Source organism: Lactuca virosa, chromosome 4 (assembly GCF_052849685.1).
Source record: "Lactuca virosa cultivar CGN04683 chromosome 4, Lactuca_virosa_CGN04683_v6, whole genome shotgun sequence".
NCBI lineage: Eukaryota > Viridiplantae > Streptophyta > Magnoliopsida > Asterales > Asteraceae > Lactuca > Lactuca virosa.
Window position 1 is genome coordinate 442,992,627 of NC_136429.1, and position 6,806 is coordinate 442,999,432.

The 6,806-nt window shown below is 30.6% G+C and overlaps 1 long non-coding RNA gene across 18 annotated transcripts; it reads left to right on the top strand.

Annotated features, from left to right (window-relative positions):
- Positions 1-2,404: 2,404 nt before the first annotated feature.
- On the top strand, positions 2,405-5,055 carry LOC145109082 (uncharacterized). 18 transcript variants are annotated; one of them, XR_013708760.1, is made up of 6 exons: positions 2,410-2,889; positions 3,014-3,438; positions 3,678-3,728; positions 3,817-3,898; positions 4,041-4,140; positions 4,852-5,055. It is a non-coding gene; the product is annotated as an uncharacterized LOC145109082 (long non-coding RNA). The 18 variants fall into 18 exon arrangements; XR_013708761.1 differs by having other exon boundaries at positions 2,413-2,889; positions 3,014-3,087; XR_013708758.1 differs by having other exon boundaries at positions 2,408-2,889; positions 3,014-3,728.
- Positions 5,056-6,806: the final 1,751 nt, after the last annotated feature.

Here is a 6,806-nt window from a genome sequence, read left to right on the forward strand (position 1 = left end):
ACACAAATTCATCTACAATTTTACTCAAGAACAAACAAAATGTGGCAAAATAATTCGATTTTGTTTTCTGTAACACGTTTTATTTACCAAGAAACCAGCAAAATCAACAAACATACTAAATAAAGTTGAAAACGCAATACAATATTTCAATGGTTAAACGATCCAAATTATCCAATTTCACAAAAATCATATACTTTTTGTGGCATATAACACTTACCGACATATAAACAAACATTAAAAAAAAGAGAAAGTAATAGTTAATATGAAGTTGAAACCTTGTATCACCCTTTTATGTGTTCCAATTTTAGAAAACTCGACTAATTGAAGCAGAATGAAGAAACGTATGGAAACAGAGAATGTTTCGATGTTATAAAATGGACATAGTTCATTTGATTCATTTAAATAGTAGGAATGAATGTACAAAGGAAAGGAAATCTGGTGTAATGGGTTATATAACAAACGGTTATACCCAATACCCGTCAACTTTAATCACATGGTTCCTAAACTCCAATAACGTTAACAGTGCCAATTCCATTAGTTCCCTCAACCATTTTTATTTTATTTTATTGATATAACTAACCTTTAATTGAACAAATAATAGATAAAAACAGCAAAACAAAAAAGCAACACCTATCATTGGACTTTACTCATAAAATCTCTTATATTTTAAGCCATTGTAACTGCTTAATTGAATTAGTAAGTAAAAATTAGGTTAAATGATTTTTTTATTATCTGTTTTTTCAACAAAAAATCAAAATGACCTATAAGCTAAAACACTAAAAATGCAATTAGGGGTAAAACGGTCTAAAATCAAAAATGATGCAGGATGGGTAAAATGGTACAAAATCATTAAAACGAAATAGGAATCTGTTATAATCGTACAAAAATATTACATGTATTTTGATTTTACAGATTCTAACTGGATTCACGTCACGATGAAATATTGAATAATAGATATATAAAACGATTGTACATCTCCAACAAATGTTCATTAATAGTTACACCACATCTGTATTGTAAATAAAGTTAAAAGATTTAACTATTTAAGCATAGTACTTTCAAATATAGCATCATATTTTTAAAAAAAAAATGCTATTTTTCTTATTCGGTTTTTATTTGGCAACACATAAGCATTTCTATACAAATGGGGGAGGAGGGGTAAAATGGTCCAAAATCATAAAAGATGCAGGAGGGGTAAAATGGTCCAAAATCATTAAAACGAATTAGGAATATGTTACAATAAGAAAAAAACATATATATTTTATTGTAAATAAGAATTAAAATTTAAAGTATGATGCTACATTTGAAAGTATACTGCTTAAATAAGAAAAATAACATAATTACTCTTTTTATTATTTGTCTTTTTTACAACAAAAAGTCAAAACGACCTGTAAACTAAAACACTGAAAATGTAAGTAGGGGTAAAACGGTCCAAAATCAAAAATGATGGAGGAGGGGTGTAACGGTCCAAAATCATTAAAACGAATTAGGAATTCGTTATAATCGTACAAAAATATTACATGTATTTTGATTTTACATATTGTAACTGGTTTCGATTCATGATGAAATATAGAATAATAGATATATAAAACGACTGTACATCTCCAACAAATGATCAATCATTGTTATACCACAATTGTATTGTAAATAAAGGTAAAAGATTTAACTATTTAAGCATTGTACTTTCAAATATATCATCATCATTTCAAAAAAAAGTATGTTTTTTTATTCATATTTTATTTGGAAACAAATAAGCATTTCAATACAAATGGGGGGAGGAGGGGTAAAACGGTCCAAAATCATTAAAACGAATTAGAAATCCTTTATAATCGTACAAAAAGATTACATGTATTTTCATTTTACGGATTGTAACTGGTTTCGAGTCATGATGAAATATAGAATAATAGATATATAAAACGACTGTACATCTCCAACAAATGATCAATCATTGTTATACCACATATGTATTGTAAATAAATGTAAAAAATTTAACTATTTAAGCATTGTACTTTCGAATATAGCATCATTTTTTTTTTAAAAAAAGTATGTTTTTTTCTTATTCATATTTTATTTGGCAACAGATAAGCATTTCAATAGTAATGGGGGAGGAGGGGTAAAACGGTCTAAAATCATTAATACCAATTAGAAATCTATTACAATAAGAATATATATATATATATATATATATATATATATATATATATATATATATATAAACCATAGATACTTGTAGGCCCAAAAAATTAAGACATTGTCTTAAAAAACAAGGAAATGGATTTTCAGCTATTAGATTTTAATTGAATTGTGCGGATTATATTAATTGCAATCCATGTGAAGTCTTTTAAACCAATCACACAACACTTACAATTATCTAGACATCATGTACAAGCCTTAAAGCTTCTTTTAACTCACTCCCACTTACACGGATCGATGAATCATCCTTTTCACTCGGATTGTAGAGTCCGTCATTCGTATACCAACATTTCCTCTATTTTTCCCTAACCCTAATTTTCCCAAAATTGTTTTCACTCCCATCATTTTCTCAAAAACCTACCGTCACCACCAAGACAGTTCTTTACCACAACCACTACTTACCTCGCCCTCCCTAACAGCCGCTGCTGCGTCCCTCCGGTCTACACAGACACACACACACCTTGAAACCTCTCCGACCTATGCACTCTCCAGTAACCTGCTTTCTTACCTTTAAATTCCATGTTCACCACTTGATGCCGCCTTCACCACTCAATACTACCTTCAACATATCTGAACATCCACCACTGTTTTCTATCTATATATGCACGGATCCGTAAATTACCACAAGCGTACAACTTGACCATGACACTACACCATTCAATGCCACTTTACCAAATCTGAACAGCCACCACCGAGGTATCTCTCTTCACCTTCATCCATCGCCTCTTCTTTATCATCTTTATTTTAGTTACAAGACCTCATTTTATCCCTATCTCTCTATGCGTGTGTTTTTTTTTACGATTGTGTTTCTTTTTCACAGAGGAAGTAACGATTGTGTTGGTTGTGGTTTATGGAAGGTGCATCTGGTCTACAAGACATCCAAGGATATAACTGGTAATCTATTTTTTTTCAATGTAATGGCCTTCTAGGGTTCGTTATCCCCTCCCTTAATGTCTCTGCAATCGACAATGGAGAGGATGGCCACCACTACTCACATGTCGATCTGTCTACATACATATACCACCACAACGAACAATCGTTTCAAAACACCCTAGCCAAACAAGCCCCTTCCTATATTCTCATTCCATGCTTGTGAACAATGAAGGCTGAAGCACCGAAAACCCAGTAACTTTCCCTTAATTGTTTCATGGTGGTTGACAAGGTTTTCCTTGTGTATTAGTTACCACTATCGCCGCCGTCACCTGACCTTCACTTGGTTCCAATGAAAAGAAAAAAAAAAGCGAGGTTTGTGAATTTGTAAACTCGATATGGAGATTTTGGGGTCCGATTTTTAGGGATTACTATATCACCCTCATCTCTCTTTATATCTTGATCTACAAAAGCAAGTGAGAATCATTTGTTTTTTTCCTTGATGAAGGCAGATCCAGTTCATTTTTCTTATGTTTTTCTCATTTTCCCGAATTATTTCTATATTATTTTTGTGTTCTTGCTTGATGAATCTTTATGTTCTGTTTGAGTTTCAGGTTGCTGTGTCTGATATCAGGGGCAGATGTATTCAAGTATCCATGGCTAAGGTATCTCTATTACTATTTTGTAATAGAACACACACATACACCTCACGTTGCTTTTTTTCCTTTTCTTTTCCTCTCTAAATCTCACTAGAGCTGGAAAGAAACACTATTTGGAAGGGGATTGTTGAATTTGCAGTAGTTTGATACTCTTTTGAATAAATATGTCATTTAAGGTAAAAATAGCCTTTAAATTGTGTGTAGTTGTATATATTTTTGTGTGTTTGTGTGTATTTTAGTGTATCTATGCGTGTGTATCTTCTGTGCTACTCTTATTTCCAAACTTAAAATACGTGTTTTTGTTTCTTATAATTTCAGGGAAGATTGTAATCCACAACCTACTATCTCATTAGCTTTGTATGATTCCAGATTTTGCAGATCTCATCCACTAGAGGTACATAACAGATTTCCACTAGAGGTACATAACAGATTCTTGTCATCATGTAACCAATTTTGACACTATTTTCTAACCAAAAGTGCATATTATGCTCTGTAGGTTCCTCAAGCACTGTTTATAGTATTTTTTGTTAAAAATTGTATGTTTTTTGTTTTTTTGTTATTTGAATGGATTTTTTTGTGAAAATTGTTTTTTTGTCTATATTGACTTCTAATGGGATCTGTTACATGTCTTATCACAACTAGATACCACTTATCACAGCTGGATACCACGGATGGTATCATAAATGGTCAAGGGTATTTTCATTAATTGGGAAAAAACAAAAATTGCAATTCTTTAGATTTTGTTTTATGTCTGATACTATCAAGTTTCAGCAACTTTAAGAGACTGCAAAAGAATAAAATGAAAGGGTATCATGGTCCCCTTAATATTCTTTGGTACTTAATTAAGGATTAGAAAAGTACTAATGGGATTGTCATAAATCCTTTTTGGCTTCAAAAAATGCAGGTTATCACCCATTTTTTCCTTTCCTTTTTTCTAAGAATTTCATATCTTTATCTTTGTGTGTATTGGGTTCGATTTATTATGACATGTTCTATGATTTCATGGTTAATAATGCTTTAAACATGTTTGATTTTGTGGAGTGGTTGTACGATGTATTCATTTGCAGATTTGTTTGAAATTCTTATTCTAATATTTAATTTTGATGTTATTTTTTTTTTAAATTCACAGGAATTTATGGTGAATTTGCAAATATTGGATGATCAAGGAGCTCTATGCTTGAAAGCAACAGCGCTAAGATGGAAATGAACAGTTCAAATTGTATTTATCATTTATTACAATTTTTAATGACCAATTTATTTACGAACTTGGGTAGACTAATCAATTTGCTTGACACATATCATATTAGTTAAGTTGGATTTGATTTTAAGACAACTTAATAATGATGAGTTGCATTGTGTTCTAGGTTTGAGATAATTTCAATGCCTACTTTTAAATTTTTTGTTGGTTATTTTTCTTTATTCGAAAAAGTAATGATTAGATATCTTTGGTAACATACAAAACATGAAGAAGTTTAAAATCATACTCCTTACCAAAAGATATGAGCAGCAGCCAAGTCAAATCCATGTCAATAGTGTTTATCTTTACATTAAAACTAAAATTACTTTATTTAATATTGCACTAAAAACATCTACTAATTCTTAAAAGTTATATTGACGTATTGTTCTATTAAATTTTAACCAACAATTAAATAAAATCTTAAATAGTTACATTTAACTATATCACTTTTACGTAATGACACAAGAAAAAAATTAAAGCCATCAAACTATATTCTTAAGCGCTTATTAGCTTACAAATATTAAAAGAGTAGAGGCGTGGTTTCATCGTTCTGAAAAACACGTATATTGCTTATTTTACGATATCATAAATAATATTTACTAACTCTATAAAATTACTTTAGGCCTAAACCACAAATATTAATCTTCAAAATGAAACCATTTTTTGAACGAAATTATTTGTGATCACATACCATGTCATCCATCTATGTTGTTATAACACTAATTGAAGAAATAATGTTGAAATGTTATAACATGTTAAGAGGTAGAGAGAAAAAAATAATAAAATAGTGATCGGTTGATTTCTCCCGTTGAGGTATGATTATGTTGTCGTTACCACATCTTATAACATAACACCCCTTAACATGAAAAAGTGGTGAACAATACTATTTTATAATTAGGTTAAAAGGTGTCACCTAACCCATAACACCATATCGTCGTTGTCCATACACAACACTCTTATTGTTTGTTCTCATTTTTTATTATGTGAAACGTAAAATTATAAGAAGACATATTGAAAGGGAAATATACATCGAAAGGAAATGATTTGACGACCATCGAAACGAAACAAACTTTTGGATGAAAAGTAATCGCCGGGAATGAAACTAATCTCCGCCGCTGCATCGCGCGGGCATCTTACTAGTATATATATATATATATATATATATATATATATATATATATATATATATATATATATATATATACACACACACACTAGCCGTTTACCCGCGCTAAGCGACGAGTACAAATAGTTTTTTCAAATATTAATTTCTAGAGGCGATTAGTTATTTTGCATAAATAATTTACATCTAAACATTTATCGATAAGAGTCATGCTAGTAGAAACGAAATCATTAAGAATTAAAAGTGAATAGTTGGGATTTTTTACAAATATACATGAACACCTGATTTATTGTGTATTGTTAATCGTTCAACACATCTTCATATACCACATTTGATATATAGACTTCACCGCCGTTAAACTGTTCGTCAACTTCGGTATTGGCACGTGATATTCCTTTTGATAATTTCACATAAAGTTGGTGATGTGAGAAAACCGGTCCATGAAGATAAATACCTACATTTGGAATTGTTTGCCCCTGAGCTTTATTGATTATCATCGTGAACAATAATCGAATTGGAAATTGTTTTCTCTTTAGCTTGAATGAGAACATGTCATGTTCAAGCATAGAGAAATCATTGGCAAAAATGTATCATCTCTCCAGCATGTTGACCTACAACTATTACGCCATCAGTAACATTATCACATGTTTTTATTTTTGAAATTATTTCCGACAATTTATTTCATTCTGATACGTATTTATTTTCGAGCCAGTTTTGTTCTAGA